The 22,605-nt window shown below is 38.0% G+C and overlaps 2 protein-coding genes across 6 annotated transcripts in view; both read left to right on the forward strand.

Moving 5' to 3' along the window:
• The window catches only part of LOC127440788 (gastrula zinc finger protein XlCGF8.2DB-like), a 79,147-nt gene extending 61,666 nt beyond the window's left edge, over nt 1-17,481 (forward strand). For all 5 annotated transcript variants that reach the window (XM_051697696.1, XM_051697695.1, XM_051697692.1 and 2 more), the window contains one exon: nt 15,491-17,481. The gene's annotated coding sequence lies outside the window, so the exon portion shown is untranslated. The remainder of the gene's footprint in view (nt 1-15,490) is intronic.
• A 3,869-nt stretch (nt 17,482-21,350) lies between these two features.
• The window catches only part of LOC127440754 (gastrula zinc finger protein XlCGF57.1-like), a 65,844-nt gene continuing 64,589 nt past the window's right edge, over nt 21,351-22,605 (forward strand). The window contains exon 1 of the mRNA XM_051697588.1: nt 21,351-21,546. The gene's annotated coding sequence lies outside the window, so the exon portion shown is untranslated. The remainder of the gene's footprint in view (nt 21,547-22,605) is intronic.

Raw genomic sequence — 22,605 nt, forward strand, 5'->3', positions numbered from 1 at the left:
TTGGCCCAGTTGCTAGGGAGGGTAGAGTCACATGGGGTAACCTCCTCATGGCCACCATAATGTGTGGTTCTCGCTCTCGGTGGGGCACCTGGTGAGTTGTGCGTGGATGCCGCATGCACTATGTCACCACGGTAACACACTCAACAAGCCATGTGATAAAATGTGCGGATTGATGGTCTCAGACACAGAGGCAACTGAGATTTGTCCTCCGCCACCCAGATTGAGGCAAGTCACTACGCCACCATGAGGTTTTAGAGCGCATTGCGAATTGGGCATTCCAAATTTGGGAGAAATGTGAGAAAAAAATACTCACTTTTCACGACCGAAACAAATTGTATCATCTTTTATTCAAATTTGCATATATAATCTTTCATTTTCCTAATGCACTTTTGAATGAGGAGCGAGGATCGCCCTGAAGCGCTTGGGTTACGTTGAAGTGTGGCAATCTGCAATCAGAATGTGCATAAGTGGTTTAATGCTGCTCTGTATCAGGCCCTTTATTATTTCCTACTTTTCTTACTTAGTTTTGTGCAATAAAATGTTTTAGTACACGGCTCTCTGGCATACTCGATTCTGATTGGTCAATTGCGTCATCTAGCGGTCTGATATTTCTCAGTAACAACTGCACAGTATGATAATAAAATAATTTCAATTCAGTGTTTCATGTGCATTTATTTGGCAAGTAGTCTTGTAATCAGGTGCATGATGAGCAGAGTCAGACAGTCATTAATTACAATGTAAAGACCAACAGAACTCCAACGCAAACCGGAGGTGGATATCAGCTGTTCAGCGATTTCTTTCTAGTCACATAAATTACATAATTTCAGTGCAAATCAATATTTTATGTCCATGTTTTTTTTTTTTTTTTTTTTTTGCCAATTCCCAGTGTGCTTTTAAGTCCTCATGGTGGCGTAGTGATTCGCCTCAGTCTGGGTGGTGGAGGACGAATCCCAGTTGCTTCTGTGTCTGAAACCATCAACCCGTGCATCTTATCATGTGGCTTGTTGAGCGCGTTGCCACGGAGACGTAGCGCGCGTGGAGGCTTCACGCCATCCACCGCGGCAACCACGCTCAACTCACCACGCGCCCCATCGAGAACGAACCACATTATAGCGACCACAAGGAGGTTACCCCATGTTACTCTGTCCTCCCTAGCAACCGGGCCAATTTGGTTGCTTAAGAGACCTGGCTGGAGTCACTCAGCACGCCCTGGGATTCGAACTAGCGAACTCCAGGGGTGGTAGCCAGCGTCTTTTACCACTGAGCTACCCAGGCCCCCTTATGTTCATGTTTTTATTTATTTGGTTAGTAGCCATGTAATAAGCGAGGTAATGTACAGTCAGCTGGTTGTTATTGCAAAATAAATCCCTTTAGGTTGATACGAGACCCTCTGCTTCTCATTGGGGCCCTGATCACCTTGTCAGGGTTTTATTTTGCAATAACAACCCATCCCTGAACATTATCTACATTACTTAGATAGTTATTTGGCCTATTTATTTGTTGAATATCCATTAGTTACCATGTTGAAGTGCTGCACTTAGCGTCCGTTTATCCCTCTGAAACATGTCTGAACGGAGTCACGTGAACATAACGGAGCATAATTATACATTTTCACCAACTAGTTGACTATAAAAATTTGTAGTTTTTCACATCCTTACTAGCAAAATCCAAACTTAATAGCAAAAATATATATTTTAAAAGTAATTAGTTTGGTTCTATTTCTAATGATAACTTAAAACGGTGAATCTACATGCTTTCACACATACAGCCTTTTCTGCAAATTTAACACCATTTTTCCATGCATAGGTCATGTGTGAACAGACCCGTTGTCAAAATGCCATGAAATCAGCTTCTGTAATTTGTCGGCTTAAGAAATTGTAACATTGCCGGAAAAGTTCTGTATTGATATGATGTGAGAACAAAGCTGTAAAATTACCAGTTTTAGCACATACAAGGTTGACACTGACATAAGGCACTTTCTGATTCAGTTGACCCTGTGCGAAGCTCTGTCCCCCTTGGCTATCGTCGCTCGCTCTGACGAGCTTTGCAAAACTTCCCATAGGGATGAATGGGAGATTGCCATGAATGGCGTGTTTTTTTTGGAAAATATTCTCATAAACCGATTTGACAGTGTTCTTACGTGCAATGGAATGAAGTGACATTTTAAAGCATATTTATTATTTTTTTCTTTTTGTTTTGTAAAAGAAACTGTTAAAGTACACCGAAATGTGATTGAAAACTGTGGAGACTGTGAATCAGAATTGAGGTTAATTATCATCACATATAAAGAGAAAAGCGTCATTTGATGGCAATTACACACCTGATATCATTAGTTTAAGTGAACAGAACTGCACATAACATCTCATAACACAGTCGCTTTGACAGTTTAAACTTTATTTACTATCATCTTTACTAAGACCTGAATCAATACATAAATGAACTAATGTTAAATTGTTAGCTTTAATTTACAGTTCCTTGGAACAAATTCAGGAGTCCTTGCTGATGTTATACATGTTCATTTGGGAATGAGGACCGACACAGTCCAAAGCATGCTCTTCTCAATATTTATTTAAAAAGAAAAATAAAAAAACTGTGTGTATCCTCTCTAGGTACCTCGTGCCGCTATTACCAAGACCTGCCTTTTAAAGGTCAATTGTAGGGGGCTAAATAATATCATAAAACTCAAACAGGTCATGTGCAGACTAAAACAATTACAATGTAAAGTGGCATTCCTTCAGGAAACACACCTGAGGTCTGAAGATGTTTTGAGAGTTCGAAAGAGATGACCTGGACAAGTTTTTTCTGCATCTTATACTGTACTAGTCAGGCAAGTGGTGTAATAATCTTCATACATGTGATGGAGATGGTGCCTGGGTAGCTCAGCGAGTATTGACGCTGACTACCCCCCATGGAGTTGCGAGTTCGAATCCAGGGCGTGCTGAGTGACTCCAGCCAGGTCTCCTAAGCAACCAGATTGGCCCGGTTGCTAGGGAGGGTAGAGTCACATGGGGTAACCTCCTCGTGGTTGCTATAATGTGTGGTTCTCATTCTCGGTGGGGCGCATGGTGAGTTGTGCGTGGATGCCGCAGAGAATAGCGTGAAGCCTCCACTCACGCTATGTCTCCGCGGTAACGCTCTCAACAAGCCACATGATAAGGTGCATGGCTTGACGTTCTCAGACGCGGAGGCAACTGAGATTCATCCTCCGCCACCCGGATTGAGGTGAGTCACTACGCCACCACAAGGACCTAGAGCGCATTGGGAATTGGGCATTCCAAATTGGGGAGAAAAAAACAAAAACGTGATGGAGACGATTTGTGATCCCTTGGGAAGATTTGTTATTTTACAAGGCACCCTATTGTCAGAATCCTTGATCTTATAGGGATAGTTCACCCAAAAATGAAAATTCTCTCATCATTTACTCACCCTCATGCCATCCCAGATGTGTATGACTTACTTTCTTCTGCAGAACACAAATTATGATTTTTAGAAGAATATTTCAGCTCTGTAGGTCCTTACAATGCAAGTGAATGGGTACCAACATTTTAAAGCTCCAAAATCCACATAAAGGGAGCATAAAAATAATCCATATGACTCCAGTGCTCAAATCCATGTGCTCAGACACGATATGATAGGTGTGAATTGGCACCAGATCAATATTTATATAATTTTTTATCATAAATTCTCCTCCCTGCCCAGTAGGGGGTGAGATGCATGAAGAATGTGAATCACAAAAACAGAAGTAGGAGAAAGTGGAAAAAGGAATTATATATTGATCTGTTTCTCACCCACACCTATCATATCGCTTCAGAAGATATGGATATAACCACCAGAGTCATCTGTAGTACCTTTATGTTGCCCTTATGTGGATTTTGGAGCTTCATAATTTTGGCACCATTCACTTACATTATATGGACCTACAATCTGAGATATTCTTCTAAAAATCTTTGTTTGTGTTCAGCAGATGAAAGAAAGTCATACATATCTGGGATGGCATGAGGGTCAGCAAATGATGAGAGAATTTTCATATTTGGGTGAACTAATCCTTTAATCAATGTATATAGGTCCAATATTGCATGGGCCCAATATGGCAATGCTCATTGGACCCAGGTAAAGATTGTTCATCAGGGCTAGATCACTCTCACAATCAAACAAGAAAAGTTGGAAATTGGACTTCAATTTAATTGATGTATGGAGAATTAAAAAAACCTGCAGATATTCAACTCTCTTGTTATTCAAGTCACATAATGCCCACTGAAGAATTTAATATTTTTTTAACATCAGCCACTTTATTGTCAAAAATTGAGAACTGCTGGTATGATAGTATGTGTATCTGTTCTGTCTTCAAGGGTTTTAGCTGTAGATTGGAGTTTGATAAAGCTATCCTCTGCCTGAGAAATGATCTGTTCTGCTTCAGTCAGTATGTCGGAGCAGTCACCGATTTGGCTCTTGATATCCGTTAGCATGTTTGTCACTGATTCAAGTTTGCCTGAAAAATCTGTCTTCAGTGAAACAATTGCTTGAAGAATGTCTTCCATGCTTGCTGCTTTATTCAGCGGTGCTTTCTCGACCATTGAAAACTTGGCCTCTGGTCTCTGAGAGCTTTCTTCTAGCTTTGTCTCTTCATGGCCCTCAAAGTCAGAGAGTTCGTTGTCCAGATCTGTTTCATCTGCTTTCTTCACTTTTCAGTTTTTTTTGGTGGAATTATTGTCAGAAATATGTTATTCCTCTGCGATTATACTCTGTATACAAATGTAAAAGCATTTAACAATAACATTACATAACTTTTTAGAGCGAAGCGAAGCCACGCTACCACTCGGCGCTGCACCATAATCAGAAGTCCCAAGAGTGCATTTTTATTACAGTAGTTACATTTTAAATGTATTCATTTGGCAGACGTTTTTATCCAAAGCGACTTACAAAAAGAGGAAGAATACAACAAAAGCAATTCATCTTAAGGAGACAGTAGTATGAAAAGTGCTGCATTACAAAGTTTCAGTTGCATCAGAAAACAACTGTCCAATACAGAGATTAGAGTGCAACAAGAATAATATATTTGTATTTTATTATTATTTTTATTATGAGTGTATGGTCAAGTGCTCATGGAAAACGTGTCTTTAGCCATTTTTTTTTAAAACAGAGAGGGCGTATACTTCACAGATGGAGTTGGGAAGGTTGTTCCACCACCGAGGTTCAGTGAAGCTGAAAGTGATTTGGTGCCTCTTTGTGTTGGCACGACATGGCGCCACTCATTTGCAGATAGCAGGCTTCTGGTGGGAACGTAGCTCTGCAGGAATGATTGTAGGAGCAGACCCAGTGACTGTTCTGTATGAGACTTGAACTTGATATGTGCAGCATCCGGTAGCCAGTGTAGAGAGACAAGAAGGGGTGTAACATGCGTTCTCTTGTATTCTGGATCATTTGCAGAGGCCTAATTGTGCATGCAGGAAGGCCGGCTAAAAGAACATTAGAGTAGTCCAGTCTAGTTATGACAAACGACTGAACAAGGAGTTATGTGGCATGTTCAAAGAGTAAGGGTCTTATTTTCCTGATGTTGTAGAGTGCAAATCTATATGATCATGCTGTTTTTGAGATGTGGTCGGTGAAATTGAGTTGGTTGTTGATGATAACCCCAAGATTTCTGACCATTTTGGAAGGTATTATTGTAGATGAACCTAGCTGAATGGTGACAAATTTTTGAAATCATCCGATAAAGATCTCGTGTAAATCATGGGATATACTTTTATGTGGCCTCCGAGTGAATTGACTCTTGACCATCCGAGGAACCGGGATGCATGTTTCGTTTCCTTTGTGCTGGTTCCGCCTAGCGGTTGGAGCTTGTTTTGTTAAATAACATTACTTCGGGACAGTTATGGATGAATCTGTCAGTTCCTTATGCTTATGCCTCCTGTTGGCTGGAGAATGATTTGTGGAGTATTTTCGTGGGACATTGGAATGATTATGTCATCTGCTGCACTCATCAGCTGGCTCACTGAAGATTTGTTTGTCTGACTGAGGAAACTGAACGGCTTTATATCAGCTGGAATTTGTTTTGTGAAGGAACACACCTTCGAGACAGTTCTGTGAATGAGTCTACACATTCTTTGTGTTCATTCTGCCTATTGGCTGGGGTTTGTTTTACAAAATATTTGATGTTATGTAATTTTGCCTTACAAATTTGTGAGGCAGAATTGAGCAATCCGATGGCAAAGTTGTCACGGGGGCTCTCGTAGGCGTACATGGACTCTGAGTTGTTGGCGCTTTTGTGCGTGGGGTTAATGCGCACATTTTTATTTTTTCTGTTTGTTTTGTTCGGGGGGAAGTTCGCGGTTTTATTGTTGCATTGATGTTGAAATGTGGTCTTCATAATTTTGTTTTTGGTACACAATTTATTTTTTCTATTATATCAAAATGTCAGATGTTAATATGAGTGTACTATCTCTCTCCACATGGAATATGAATGGGTTGGGGCACCCCATAAAAAGAAGGAAGGTTATTTCTTTTCTTAAACGTAAGAAATATGATATAGTGTTTCTTCAAGAAACGCATCTTTCCCCGCAAGAAGCTGAAAAATTTGGGAAGATATGGGGTGGACATGTTTTCTTTAGTGTTGGCTCAAGTATGAGCAAGGGAGTCATTATATTGATTAATAAACATCTACAATTCAAATGTCTCAAACAGACTAAAGATAAATTAAGAAGAGTCATTATTGTGTTAGCTGAAATTCAAGGGCAAAGTCTGATTTTGGCTAATATTTATGCACCTAACGCTGATGATCAGGGCTTTTTTTTTTATAGATCTTGAAGGGATGTTGCAAGCCGCTGGCACCCCTCATGATATAATATTGGGAGGAGACTTTAGTCATTTGATGGACTCAGTCCTTGATCATAGTGAGCAAAAGTGTGCAAGCCTCCTAGAGCAACATTGACGCTTCACAGGATGTGTAAAAATCTTGGTCTTACAGATATTTGGAGACTTTTGAACCCATCTGGTAGAGACTATACATTTTTTTTCATCAATCCATAAGATTTATTTTAGAATAGATTTTTTTTTTTTTTTTAATCCAAATCCCTCATTTCTTCTGTCGTTGATTGCTCAATTGGAATTTTTTTTTGTTTGTCTCCGATCACACCCTGGTGAGTTTAGATGTGTTGCCACACAGAGAAAAAGAAATCATAATGTATCCCTTTTGCAAAATCCTGATTTCCAGCAAAAGTTAAAGACTGAAATCAGTGTTTATATGGAGACCAACTGGTCCTCTGTATCCTCTGTGTGCATGGCTTGGGAGGCACTTAAGGCGGTTCTTAGAGGTCAGATCATACAGTATGCCTCATTCACCAAAAAATCCAAAGCACGAGAAATCGTATGTCATCTGATGGCCTCAGAGAATTGACCCGATTGAAATATAGATATAATACTATTTTCTCGCAGAAAGTGGAGGTTTGGTTATTCAGGGCAAGACAGTCATACTTTGCGTCGGGGGACAAAGCAGGGAAGCTTTTGGCTAGATATATAAAGCAGAGAGAGTCTTTTTCTACCATTCCCTCAGTGAAATCTTCTGGTGGTGAAATTTTTACCTCAGCCATTGATATTAATTATGCCTTTAAAGAATTCTTGATCTTTATAGTTCCACGTCTTCGTCTACTGATGAAGACATTAGAAACTTTGTGGAACCATTAGATCTTCCTAAACTGAAGACTGAGCAAAAAAATGCTCTTGATTCTGAGATAACCTTGGAGGAGCTTGACGAGGTAATTAAGTCCCTACCTACTAGCAAGGCTCCGGGGCCAGATGGTTTTGCCGAAGAATTTTTTAGATCCTATGCTACAGAACTGGCTTCACTTTTGTTAGAAGTTTATACTGAATCATTAAAGAATGGAAAGCTTCCCCCAACCATGACACAGGCCCGGATCAGTCTGATTCTTAAAAAGGACAAAGATCCAAGTGAGTGTAAAAGTTACCGTCCAATCTCCCTGATCCAACTAGATGTAAAAATTTTGTCAAAAATTTTGGCCAACCGATTAAGTAAAGTTATGACATCTCTTATACATATAGATCAGGTGGGATTTATTCGGGGCCATAGCTCTTCTTTTTTTATTTCTTTTTTTTTTTATTGTTTGCCCACAGAATCAAATAACATTAACAGTATCACGTCACATATCCATGTTACAAAATGTACAAAACCTTAAAAATAGGAAGTAAAAATGAATGGAAAAAAGCAAAGAAAAAACAAATGATAAATAATAATAATAAAAAAAGGATCACATCGTTTTAGAGCAGTCTTTAAGTAAGAATTAAATGAAAATTAAAGGAAATTAAAAAACAGTCCTGCATGTACATCAAGAGAGCTCTTTTATGTATTCCCAAAGGGGAGAGCATATCAGCCAGAATTTGTCAGATTTTTGATGTTTATCATAAGTGAGCTTTTCAAGTGGCAACCACGTAGCAATCTGTGATATCCACATTTTGAAAGATGTAGACTGTGATGCAGACCAAAGTAACAAAATGCATTTTTTAGCTAAATATACCAGGACAATAAATAACTGTATTGCATCCTTTTTAAACAAACTGTTCACATTAAGATTCAATAAATACAAAGCTGGGGTCATATCAAAGTTTAGTTCAAGGAGATCTTTCATTACCCTATGTATTTTCTTCCAATATGGCAAAATATTGTCACAGTACCAAAAACAATGAATGAATGTACCTTTATCCTTTTTGCATTTGAAACACAGGCCTGTGACATTGATAAACATCTTCTTAATATGCATCGGTGTAAGATATATCCTATTAAAAAATTTAAAGTTAAGCTCATGGATCCCAAGAGAAGTACATTTCGGGTACATATTATCACATACAATAGCCCAGTCATTCTCATCAATGGTTTGACCAATATCTTTCTCCCAAACACCCTTCAGTCCCGGCAAGGCAGAAGTGCAATTACTAGACAAGATGTCATATGCCCTTGATATTAATCCCTTTAAACAAATTGGATTCAGTATAAGGTCTTCAATCTCTGTTGTTTCGGTTCTCAACTCTTCTTTGTCTATCTTTGGTCTTAAAAAATGCCGCAATTGAAGATATTTGTAAAAATTGGACTTTGGAACTTTATATTGCTCTACAGTCTGCTGGAAAGACTTTAGGGTGCCCTTTGAAAATAAACAAGATATTTGAGAGACTCCTAGTTTCAGCCATGCTGAAAGACGAATCTTCTGCAACGTTAAAGGCAAATCAGGGTTAAAAGAAAGTGGGGAAGACAAGGAAAGAGAGGCAGAAATTCCTAAGTATGTCTTAACATCCCTCCAGGTTCGAAGAGTGTTTGATATGGTAAAATGTTCCGAAAACTTTTTTAGCTTTGTATAGTTCTTAACAAATGGCAAATATCTAATTGGTAATGGGGTGCAAGCTGTTTCTTCCATCTTATACCAAACAGAATTTGTCCTCTCACTACACCAACTGATCATATTTTTGTATCTGGGCTGCCCAATAATAAAACTGAAAATTTGGCAGAGCTATCCCACCCTTATCTTTTGGCTTCATTAAATTGGAAAATTTGATACGTGGCCTTTTATTATTCCAGATAAACTTTGAGAGGTGTTTATTGAGATCTTTAAAAAATGAATTTGCTAAATAACTAGGTATGGACTGGAATAAATATAAAAGCTTGGGAAGTACATTAATTTTTTATAACATTTATTCTCCCTAGAAATGAGATCGGGAGTAAGCACCATGTTTTCAAGTTAAGCTTGATTTTCTCTATAAGAAGAATAAAATTATTGTTTATAAGATCATTAAGTGAAGCTGTGACAAAAATGCCTAGATATCTGAAGCCATTTTCTGATAATTGGAAAGAGGAAATTAATTTTAAATGTTCTAAAGAAGAGACGTTTAAAGGTAATGCAATGGATTTGGAAAGATTTATTTTATAACCAGAAAAACTACTGTAATAAGAAATACATTCCAGTAATACTGGAATAGATTGCTCTGGTTTAGACATAAATATAAGTACATCATCAGCATAAAGTGATGCTCGATGATCTTCTCCTCCCACTATAATGCCGTGGATATTTCTGCTCTGTCTAATGAGTTCTGCTAAGGGTTCAATGGCTAGAGCGAAAAGCAAATGTGAGAGAGGGCAACCCTGCCTTGTGCCTCTCCCTATGCAGAACGGAGTTGAAGTGTGACCATTCGCAATTACTGTTGCCTTAGGATCAGAATAAAGCAACTGAATCCAACTAATAAAATTATTCCCTAGGTTAAATTTTCCAAGAGTTGCAAACAAAAAGTCCCACTCGACTCTGTCAAAAGCTTTTTCAGCATCAAGGGAGAGAACAAGTGCAGGGTGCCCTTCACTCTGAACAAAATTAATAACATTTAAAAGTCGGCGTATATTATCTGTGCCATAATGCGATTTCACAAACCCTGTTTGGTCTGGCTTAACTAATTTCGGTAGTATGTTCTCTAACCTACATGCCAGAACTTTTGCCAGTATCTTAGAGTCTGTATTAAGTAGACTTATTGGTCTGTATGATGCACAATCTTGTGGGTCTTTATCTTTCTTAAGTATTACGCAGATATTTGCTATTTTCCATGTTTCAGGTATTGCGCCTTGATCTAAAATAGCTTGTAAAGCTGGCATAAAAATGTTAGAAAACTCGGGCCAAAATGATTTATAAAATTCCAGGGGGAAACCGTCGGGTCCTGGTGACTTGTTGGATGACATTGATTGTATTGCAGCCAGGACCTCTTCTGAAGTTATAGGCGAATTAAGGTAATCTCTGTCTTCACCCAAAATAGCTGGAAGAGAAATATTATTGAAAAAAGTTTGAAATTCTAATTGTGAGGCACTGTTTTGTGAACAGTAGAGCGATTCATAGTAGGATCGAAATGCGTCATTTATAAGTACAGGATCGTATGTAGTGACACCATTTGGCATCTTTAGAGACTTAATTGCTCGTTCAGATTGTTTTTTTTTTTTTTAATCAGATATGCTAACAGTCTACCGGATTTGTTTGCATGCTCATAATAATTCTGTTTGGAGAGAAACAGTAGTTTTTTAATATGATTAGTGTGATCAAGATTGAGTTTGGCCCTAGCATGGCATAAAGCAGACCAGTTAATTTGAGTGGGGGTTGTACTATGCAGATGTTCTAGTCTTTTAACCTCCTTTTCTAAATCTTGCCATTTAGATATAAGGGCTTTCTTGTGTGCAGCAGTATAAGAAATAATATATCCACGTATTGTAGCCGTTGCTGCATCCCACATTACTGCAGGGGAAACGGGTGAGTTTTTATTATCTGAAAAATAATTTTGTATTGAGTCCCTTACAACGTTGCAAAATTTTGGGTCCAACAGCAAAGAAGAATTCAGTTTCCATATCTTACTTCTTGTTAGTGGGGTTTCTAGTGTAATATCTATTTGAACCGGAGCATGATCTGAAATGGCAATTGAACCAGTCTGACTAAAAGATGCAAGATTGGAACAAGTATTTGGAATAAAGATATAATCAATTCTTGAATACGAACCATGGGGGTTGGAGTAAAATGTATAGTCTCTAGTGAGAGGGTTCATTTCTCTCCAGCTATCAATTAAACCAGTTTCTTTACATAATTTTTTGAGAACCAAAGAGGATTTAGGATTGACTAGAGTACCTGACGAAGATTTGTCTAGTCTTTCATCCATCACACAATTGAAGTCTCCAGCACAGATTCCTAGACCTTTACAGTGTTCATTAAATAACAAAATCATTTTGGACATGAATTTGGGAGAGTCTTCGTTAGGTGTGTAAACGTTCAACATTGTAATATGCTGGCCAAATATAAGGCCTGTGACCAAAATAAATCTACCCTCAGGATCTCTAACTTAGTTTTCAAAAATAAATGGCAAGTGTTTGTTAATTAAAATAATCGTACCTCTTTTCCTAGGGTTAGCTATGCATGAAGAATAATACACTTGACCCACCCAATCTCGATTCAATTTCAGACGCTCACAATCCGATAGATGAGTTTCTTGAAGCATGGCAACTGTAACTTTTTCCTTTTTTAAAAAAGTCAGTATTTTTTTCCTTTTTATCACATGCCCTAATCCTTTAATGTTCCATGTCATAAATCTGGTCGAGTTCTGCATTACAATGAAGTGCAAAAAGATAAAAGACTGTTAATGTAATTTTCAACAAAAAGATAAAACAACAAAAATATCTGATGGGCAAATTTTTAACCTCAAAAAACAGGTAACAAAAAAACAACTCCCTCTCCCCCACCCCCGGCTCTGTCCCCAACTGACAGGGCCAACTAAATCCCCCTAAGCCTAGGTCTCTGTACCCCATTGGACTCAGGTAAAAAAAAGTTATACCTGCTACCAACATAAGGTTCAGGATCATACCTATTTAGAGAGACGCTACGTTAATCCGCTCCAGTAAAATAGACATTATCTTGGAGTACTCGTACAGGAAAAAATTAAGGAAAATATAAAAAGTCCGTTATATGAACTAACAATCACATCTGCCATTCCGAACAGATTAGAAACGAATAAATGGCATGTGAGAACTCTGGAAAATTAAGTCACTACACCTCCGAGTATGGTAAAGATAAGAAAATAAGTAAGAATCCCTTTATCACTTTTCTTGCAAAGTCTCTATGAACTCCTCCACCGCGGTCGGAGTGCTGAACGTGCGAAGCTCCGAATCATGAAGACATCGCAACTTGGCCGGGTACGCGAATCCATGGAACATTTTGCGATCAACTAGAATCTTCTTCACAGCGTCGAATTCCCTCTGTTTCCTCATCACATTCACTGAAAGATCTTGAAAGAAGCGTACCTGCTTGCCCTCGTGAGTAGAGCCCTCAGCTTTTTCGGGTAAACCGACGATTCGCAGATTCTTACATCGTCCTCGATTTTCTAAGTCATCCACTTAGAACAAAGCTTTGGCTTTGACAGCGTACTGTCCAGTAACGGCCTTCCAGCCGGGCGCCTTCCAGTGGTTAAACAGGGCATTAAGTATTTGGGTATTTTATTCCCAGCAAATTTGTCTGATTTAGTTAGTGTTAATTTTGACCCTTTAATAAAAAGGTTTTCGAATGATGTAGACAGGTGGGCTTCATTACACTTATCGATGATTGGGAAGGTTAATGTAACTAAAATGAATTGTATTCCAAAATTCAACTACCTGCTACAGTCTCTCCCTGTAGATGTCCCCCTCTCTTATTTCAAGCAATTTGATAGCATAGCAAAGTCCTTTATTTGGAATGGTAAGCATGCCAAGTTAAATTTCAATAAGTTACATAGGCCAATTGACAAAGGTGGGTTAGGCCTACCCAAGATTTTGTTTTATTATTATGCATTCGGTCTCAGACATTTGGCTCATTGGTCACTTCCACCTGAGAGAGCCCCTCCCTGGTTTTGTATTGAAAAGGAAGCTCATACCCCTATCTCGCCTCTGCATAGCCTTTCGATCATATTAATCGGAGAAGTTAAGTCACACCCCATTATTTTGCATTTACACTCGATATGGGCAAAAGTGTCCAGAGTGTTTAATTCGGATATTTATTTAAACGTAGCCTCGAGCATATGGCAAAACCCTAAACTATGCATTAATAAGTCCCCTTTCTGTTGGTCAGAGTGGATTGTGAGGGGGGTTAATACACTCGGTGACCTATATTAGAGTGGAGCATTGAGACCTTTTGAAAATTTGGTTCAAAATTTGGGATTCCCAGATTTCAGTTTTATAAGTATTTACAGCTGCACCACTTTGCACTATTTTTGGGAGTGCCACGCACCCCCCTAGAGTGGCAGATACTCTGGGAGTGGTGATTACTGCTTTTGGAAAAGGTCATGAGGCATCAGTGTATTACTCCCTGCTAATTCAGGGTCTGGGGGATGGAGCTTTAAATTCCCTCAAAAGATTATGGGAGGAAGATTTAAATTTGTTTTTGGAGGAGGGAGTGTGGGCTAGGATTCTTAAAAACGTCAAGTCTGCATCTAGAGATGCAAGGGTGTGACTTATGCAATTTAAGATTCTACATAGATTTTATTGGACCCCTTCTAAATTGTATAGGCTTGGTCTTAAGGACTCACCCACCTGCTGGCGATGCCATTTAGAAGACGGAGACACCACCCATGTTTTTTGGGGGTGTCGTAAGATACAGGAGTTCTGGTTGAGGGTACAGAATTTTATGGCTGATGTATTGGGTAATCGGATCTCCTTTTGTCCCAGGCTCTGTATTTTGGGTGACGGGGAGGTCATTGATGTAGGAGGTAAGTACATGAAGAATTGGATCCTGGCCGGTGTTATGGTGGGCAGACAGGTTATCCTTAGAGGATGGAAGTCAGCTGGAGCCCCCTCGTTTCATGAGTGGTGCGAGGAGATGGGCAGGGTGGCAGCTTTCGAGGAGGTGTCGTGTAGAAGGCTGGGGACCTGGGATTCATTTGATGTGAAATGGGGCAGTTATTTGACATTTTTGGGGGACTCTCGGGGAGGGACTGTGGAGTGAGAGGCGTAGTTTGAGATGTGTATGATTATTATATCTTTTTTATTTAATTGTATTAATTTTTATCTGTGTGTGTGTACTTATGTGAGACCATGAGGATGTTCGTAGGGGGTCGGGTGGGGTTGTTGATTGGGGAGGGGGAGGGGTAGTAGTGGGAGTTAAATGTTGATTCATTGTATAAATGTTTTGTTTTTCTTTGTCATTTCTATGACTCAAATAAAAATGTTAATCTTAAAAAAAGAAAGCGGTTTATTCCAGGGTTTTTGCAGAAAGCGTTGTTCTGAAACTTCATGTAAACTAGATTTCCTTACGCCGATTAAGAGAAAGAGGTTTAACACACCCAAGTTTCTCCCAGAGAATGCGGGTTATGTGGCCATGTAAACGCATTAGCAGCGTTCTAACAGTTTTTTGAAGAGTGCACGTGCGTGGAACAGACCGGGACAACAAACGTCAATGGATGGAGCTCAACATTTCTGGAAGTACAGTGGGAAAATCACATATACTATAAACTATACCCATTTACACCAAAGAAAAATACAGACTGTCCCACACGTTTGCGTACATGCACTCGTACATTGGGGAAATTTTACGAGTTTTACGTAAAAGGGAAATTCCACTATTGCTGTGCAATTCCACTGCAGGTCATGATAGAAAGTGAAGAAAACAAACTCTGGAATATCTGGAACTAAAGCGAAGAAAGAGAATAAATAGCAAAGTCTTCTTTGGATGCCATGTTTTTATTTACACAACATGTTGCTGTGGAGAAAGCTGCTTACTAAATGAGCCGCATATATACGAGTAAAGAATATGCTTATACAATGCATGTAATGCAGCGTTCTCGCAATAACCCGATTTCTTGCAATAAACCGCTTTAAATGTCTGGGTCACCTCATCACAGTAAGGAAAAAAAACTATTTCTACAACTTTACATTCAATTATATCGATTTTAAAAACTATTGATTGATTAATCGTTTACTTGACAATTTTTTTTTTTATTTTTTTAGACATGGTGGAAGTGAAAGAGGAAAGTCTAGAGGAACTCAATGAAGTGGATGAACCTGATGATGTCGTAACTGGAGACAATACTTTTAGTTCCTCACTGACTGGAAATAAAAGACACAATTCTCAATTCACTCAAACAGTACCTCAAAAAATAGAAACCAAAAATGATTTCACCTGCCTTGAGTGTGGAAAAAGTTTCATTCAAAAAGGACACTTTACTAACCACATGATAATTCACAGTGGAGAGAAGCCTTTCACATGCCAAAAATGTGGAAGGATTTTCCAATACCTGGGAAGACTCAATAACCACATGGAAAGTCACACTAGATGGAAGCATTTAAGATGCCATTACTGTGGAAGGATTTTCCAATACCTGGGAAGACTCAATAACCACCTGGAAGTTCACTGTAGAGAGAAATTTTTCACATACCATCAGTCCGGAAAAAGTTTCAGTTACAATGAAGGTCTAAGTAACCATATGAAAAGTCACGCTGAAGAGAATCCTTTCAAATGCCATCACTGTGAAAGGAGTTTCAAATACAAATCAAGCCTCATTAACCACATGAGAGTTCACACTGGAGAGAAGCCTTTTACATGCCATCAGTGTGGAATGAGTTTCAAATACAAAGAAACCCTTAGTAACCACATGGGAATTCACACCGGAGAGAGGCCTTTCACATGCCATAAGTGTGGAAGGATTTTCAAATACGAAGGAAGACTCAATAACCACATGGCAGTTCACTCTAGAGAAGCTTTTCACATGCCATTAGTGTAGGAGTTTCCAAGACAAAGAAGGCCTTAAAAACCGCATGGGAATTCCCACTGGAGCGAGGCATTTTAACATGACTTAAGTATGGAAAGAGTTTCACCATTATGCAAACCTAATTGCATAAGAATTCAAATGGGAGAAAAGCCTTTCATAATTGGTGAGAGGTGATTAAGTCAAGAACTCTTACTGTGTAGATGAAAATGAATAGGGAAAAAAGGGTTACATTTTGGTCACAGCAGCAATATTTATGCATTACACAAATGATCCTACTGTGCACTGACTGCTATACAGACTGTAGGTAGCATCCTTGAGCACAAATGACATAAATCCTACAGATGAACCTGAGCTCTTAAAATAATAGCCTGCTTCCATTAATAATTCAGAAACAATAGTATACTGAATTATCCACTTTTAAGAAGTTACATTGTTGTACATTTTTCATGCTTTAGAGATTGTTCATAATTTACTGTTTTAGAGAATTTTTAAGATATTGCATTACATAGCACATTGTTACGTCCATGCCATAGTCACAACTTGATTTTTGCCGTCTTACACGCAACATTTTTTCAAGTTCACCTGTGCATGCGTTTGCTTTATTGTCTGTGCAGACGTAAGTTGTATTACATTTGTGCTGTCATTGCATTGTATATAGGCTATTTGGAAGTGCACTCTTTTGTAAGTCATTGAGCGCGTTTACATGCACTTTCTTACACCGATTATGCATAATAAGCCGACAATGCGTGTTGTCATGTAAACGCAATAAACGGCGTAAGCTCATAAATGCCGTAAGAATAAACCAGTCGGCAAGTGTATATTTTTACCCATTACGCCGATTTCTTGTGGCATGTAAACACCTTAACCCGCATTCTTACCAGCTCATCCAATGTGCGCTCTTGTTGAGCGCGTGCCTCTTCACGGTTTGACGACAAAAACAGAAAATAACGCGATTATTTCAAATGTCATGTAAATGTGGATTTCTTGCTTTGTCAGATTTTTTTAAATAAGCTGATTTTAGAGAGTAATCTGCGTTTTGGTGTGCATGTAAACGTGCTCAGAGAGTATATTATTAATTGATGTAATTATCATTGATATTAGTAATTACTCATTTACTAATAGCGAACAGAGAATCCAAATGAATTTCTATGTGTTTTGTTTTGTTTCACAAACAAATTCTCATGTATGTGCATGTTTTTACATAACTGCACAATAAAGCATTTAAACTTATCCAATGACTCTTCTCGCTGAACGGAGCTGGAGCCTTGAAGTGGTAAAAAGATTATGGGAGGAAGATTTAAATTTGTTTTTGATGGAGGGAGTGTGGGCTAGGATTCTTAAAAACGTCAAGTCTGCATCTAGAGATGCAAGGGTGCGCCTTATGCAGTATAAGATTCTACATAGATTTTATTGGACCCCTTCTAAATTGTATAGGCTTGGTCTTAAGGACTCACCCACCTGCTGGCGATGCCATTTAGAAGACGGAGACACCACCCATGTTTTTTGGGGGTGTCGTAAGATACAGGAGTTCTGGTTGAGGGTACAGAATTTTATGGCTGACGTATTGGGTAATCGGATCTCCTTTTGTCCCAGGCTCTGTATTTTGGGTGACGGGGAGGTCATTGATGTAGGAGGTAAGTACATGAAGAATTGGATCCTGGCCGGTGTTATGGTGGGCAGACAGGTTATCCTTAGAGGATGGAAGTCCCCATCGTTTCATGAGTGGTGCGAGGAGATGGGCAGGGTGGCAGCTTTCGAGGAGGTGTCGTGTAGAAGGCTGGGGATCTGGGATTCATTTGATGTGAAATGGGGCAGTTATTTGACATTTTTGGGGGACTCTCGGGGAGGGACTGTGGAGAGAGAGGCGTAGTTTGAGATGTGTATGATTATTATATATTTTTTATTTAATTAAATTAATTTTTATCTGTGTGTGTGATGGGAACAAATGCAGTACCACACTGTAAAAAAGAAATGTCTTTTTACAGAGAAAATACAGAAACATCCACATTGTTCAATAAAAATGTTAAATTCCCCTAAAATACATGTATTAGCACAAAAATAAAAATGCCCCCATTACTTAACTGGTTCTCCATTATCCTTTAAAGGAAGATGAACATCATGATTTTCACGTGAAAATGTAATTTTAACCTGAGATGTCTGTAAAAATGTTTCTTCCAGTGTAAAAAAAAAAAAAAAAAAAAAAAAGTATTTTAGTGAGAGAATTATACAGTATAATTTAACAGTCATTTCAAATTTTTTAATAAAAGTGTTTAATTCCCCTCAAAATACATTTATTCACACCAAATGTACATATTTTCAGCAAATATTGCTCATTGATATAAACAGATTTCATTTTTTTTTTTTTTTTTTTTGCATTACTATAACTAAAAAATTTCCGTAATTTTAACAAAAAAAGAATGTAAAAATACTACAGTAAAAAAACTTTAACTGGATAACTAGTTAATTGGTAGTTACCTTAACATATACAGTAACAAATTATAATATACACAATATGTCATTTTAAGTAAATTATTGTGAAATTCTTTTTTTTTTTTAGATATAAACATATGATTTTACCATATTATTAACAGTAAACATTTATATCATGTTTAACAAGAGAATACATGTACTTAAGGTAAACTATTGTTAAAATCACAATGAGAAACAATAATTGGGTGTTCCCAGAAGTCCCTGCGTGACCCATCGCATTTCATTATATTTTATGGAAATAGTTATGTTTCATCTATTTTGTTGAGATCAGTTACAGTATGTACACTGGGGTGTTCTGTGTTATATTTATGTAGTTTAGTTAATGCTTATTACATTATTATAGTGTCTCGTGTGTTACCCTGTTGATGTTTTGTTTGTGTAAGTGACACTGTTCACTGTCTCTACATGTGAATTGGTCATTGCTGCTGGAAGAGTCACTCTTGATTAACTTTATGTCATGAAGTGTCCTTCTGTTGTTACTATGATGTTTAATGATACGGATTAAAAAGAAAAACAGATGAAGTGAGGAACAGATTTTTGTAGTTCCAGAAGGCTGGTATATTAAGATTATACATACATTTAATGGATTACTTTTTATACATACATTATATATACATTTAGTAATATAAAGGGTTGTAAACTGTAGATTTTTATCCCAGACTGTAGAATCCCAGGAGATCAGTAGTTACAGAAGTACTCAAACCAGCCCATATCTCCATGATATGAAGACCTAATTGTTATTATCAGAGTCTTCACTGTTCAATATATATATATATATATATATATATATATATATATATGGAACTTAAATAGACTTTATATACTTTAATACACAGTAAACTGTAGCAGAAAGCTTGCTTCATTCAGTTCAGCAAAAGTTTAAGGGCCCACTTTAACTTTATCATTTATATTATAATGTTATGATTTAGCTATGCAGAAATTGTAGTAATTGAAAAGCCTACATTTAAGTTTAAATAACAAAAAAATTAAATGTATTAATTAATAATTGATGTTAGCTCTGCGATCTTTTAATTCACCTTTTTGAACTAATGCATGTTTTAAACGCATTTAGGCCTGCTAAATGTAAATTCTAAGTGTTGAACCCCCTTTACCCCTTCTGCTCCTGATCCACTGGCACCTCAGCCCAAGAGGGGAAAGGGGCAGGGGCTTGGGCCACTGTAGCCACCCCCCAGTGCACATCCCTGGATAGTATAATGGTTAATGAGTTTATCTGAGCTATCACTAGCCTTTAATCACTCAAGAAATAGCCTACAACACCAGCAGCCTCCTAAAAGTTTGCAAACGCACAAAGACAGATTTTGCACATTTCTGCAGATATTTACTGATGGTTCTACTTCTAAAGAACCAAACAATAAAAAATGTAGGCATAGGAGTGTTGTACCTAATTCAATGACCTGTCTGTATATATACTACAGAACTAACTGCCTTAATATTAGGATTACAAGGGGTTGAACAGGTTAGGCTGGATAAGGTTGTAATGTGCTCTGATTCGTCTTCTGCCTTAAAAAATATATTGACCGCAAGAAGAAAATTCTGGAGGATTTGTTAATGGAATAATTCACCAAAAAAGAAAATTCTCTCGTCATTTACTTACCCTCATGTCATCCCAGATGTGTATTAATTTCTTCCTTCTGCAGAACACAAATTATGATTTTTAGAAGAATATTTCAGCTCTGTAGGTCCATACAATGCAAGTGAATGGGTGCCAAAAATTTGACACTCCAAAAATCACATAAAGGCAACATAAAAATAATCCATATGACTCCAGTGGTAAAATCCATATTTTCTGAAGCAATGTGAAAGGTGTGGGTGAGAACAGATCAATATTTAAGTAAATTTTTGTTAGAAATTCTTCTTCCTGCCCAGTAGGGGGGCGGTATGCATGAAGAATGTAAATCACCAAAAACACAAGAATAATGTGAACGTTAACGTGGAGACTGACTGAGCAGGGAGGAGAATTTATAGTTATAAATATTAAATATTGGCCTGTTTCTCACCCATACCTATCAAATTGCTTCTGGAGGTATGGATTTAACCACTGGAGTCTTATGGATTACTTTTATGCTGACTTGTGTGATTTTTGGAGCTTCAAAGTTTTGGCACCCATTCACTTGCACTGTATGGACCAAAAGAGCTGAGATGTTCTTCTAAAAATCTTAATTTGTGTTCTGCAGAAGAAAGAAACTCATATACATCTGGGATGACATGAGGGTGAGTAAATGATGAGAGTATTTTCATTTTTTGGTGAACTATTCCTTTAATGTTAAACTTAATAAAAGTTTACTCTCTCGGGTTAAAGGAATTTGTGTATTTTTGTTGGGTGCCTGCACATGTTGAGGGATTAGGGAATGAAGTGGCTGATAGATTATCCTAAAAAACCTTACATAAATTGGTAATCCATTTTGGGGGCAGGTATGAAGGATGCATGGGTGTATATGGCACTTTTATATATCCTTTAACGTTTTGCCCGCGGAACGATCAAAAGCAGTTTACACAACAGTACAAGCCATTGAAGAGACTGTAAGTCTGCACTGTAGGTGGCGGTATGCTCCTAATGAGTGAACAGACATTAACCAAGAAGAAGAAGAATGATTTGATCGTGAACGCGACTCCTCAGTCTGCTGCTTGTTGTGCAGATAGTTGGGAGAGTTTTGTGTAGATCTACAAGTTTATTTTTTAATGGTAAGAAACTTTCTTTTTTATTTGGATTCTGTCTGTTTAAGGAGGTTCCACTGAGATATCAGAACAAACCAAACAAGAGACGAGCAGCAAGTCATGAAATTGGTGAGTGTTTTCTCATTTATAGACTTGTTTGGTGCAAGTGGCGATATTTCAGGTGTTTGCGCAAACGAATTTTCTGCTGAGGACGACAGAGTGCGTCATATTGATAATTCCTTAGAAATCACCGGATAATCCAGTGCAACAGTTGTATTCCTGTCATCTGTTCAACTGTGAAACCAATACCCGTGAATAGGGAGGGACCGATCAGACTGCACTTAAAGGGATAGTTCACCCAAAAATGAAAATTCTCTCATTATTTACTCATCCTCATGCCATCCCTGATGTGTATTACTTTTTTTTCTTTTTTCTACAGAACACAAATTACGATTTTTAAAAGAATATCTCAGCTCTGTAGGTCCATAAAATGCAAGTGAAAATGCATCAAAGCTCCAAGAAGCACATAAAGGCAGCATAAAAGTAATCCATACGACTCCAGGCTTTTAATCAATGTCTTCTGAAGCGATCCAGTTGGTTTTGTGTGAGAACCGACCAAAATGCAACACATTTTTCACTGTACATGTTGTCATTGCAGTCTCTAGGCATGATCATGATTTCAAGCTCGATTACACTCCCTAGCTCTTGACGCATGCGCACAGCACTAGATGGCACTATAGGAAGTGTAATCGAGCTTGAAATCACGATCACTAATTTTGCTGTCAAAATGTATAGTGAAAAAGGAGTTCCTTTTTTTCTTTGTCTGTTCTGACCCAGAACTGAGTGGATTCCTTCAGAAGACATTGATTAAAACACTGGAGTCTTATGGATTACTTTTATGATGCCTTTCTGATCACCATTCACTTGAATTGTACGGACCTACAAAGCTGAAATATTCTTCTAAAAATCTTTGTTTGTGTTCTGCTGAAGAAAGAAAGTCATGCACATCTGGGATGACATGAGGGTGAGTAAATGATGAGAGAATTTTCATTTTTGGGTGAACTATCCTTTTAATGGCTTTAAACATTTTTGTATGAGGGTCATTCTTGGGATTCGTTAATATTTCAGACCCGCAGACTTTTTAAAGCGGTGGTTCATTAAAATGAACTGTTGAAAGATTTTTACAAG

Source organism: Myxocyprinus asiaticus, chromosome 5, assembly GCF_019703515.2.
Source record: "Myxocyprinus asiaticus isolate MX2 ecotype Aquarium Trade chromosome 5, UBuf_Myxa_2, whole genome shotgun sequence".
Lineage (NCBI taxonomy): Eukaryota > Metazoa > Chordata > Actinopteri > Cypriniformes > Catostomidae > Myxocyprinus > Myxocyprinus asiaticus.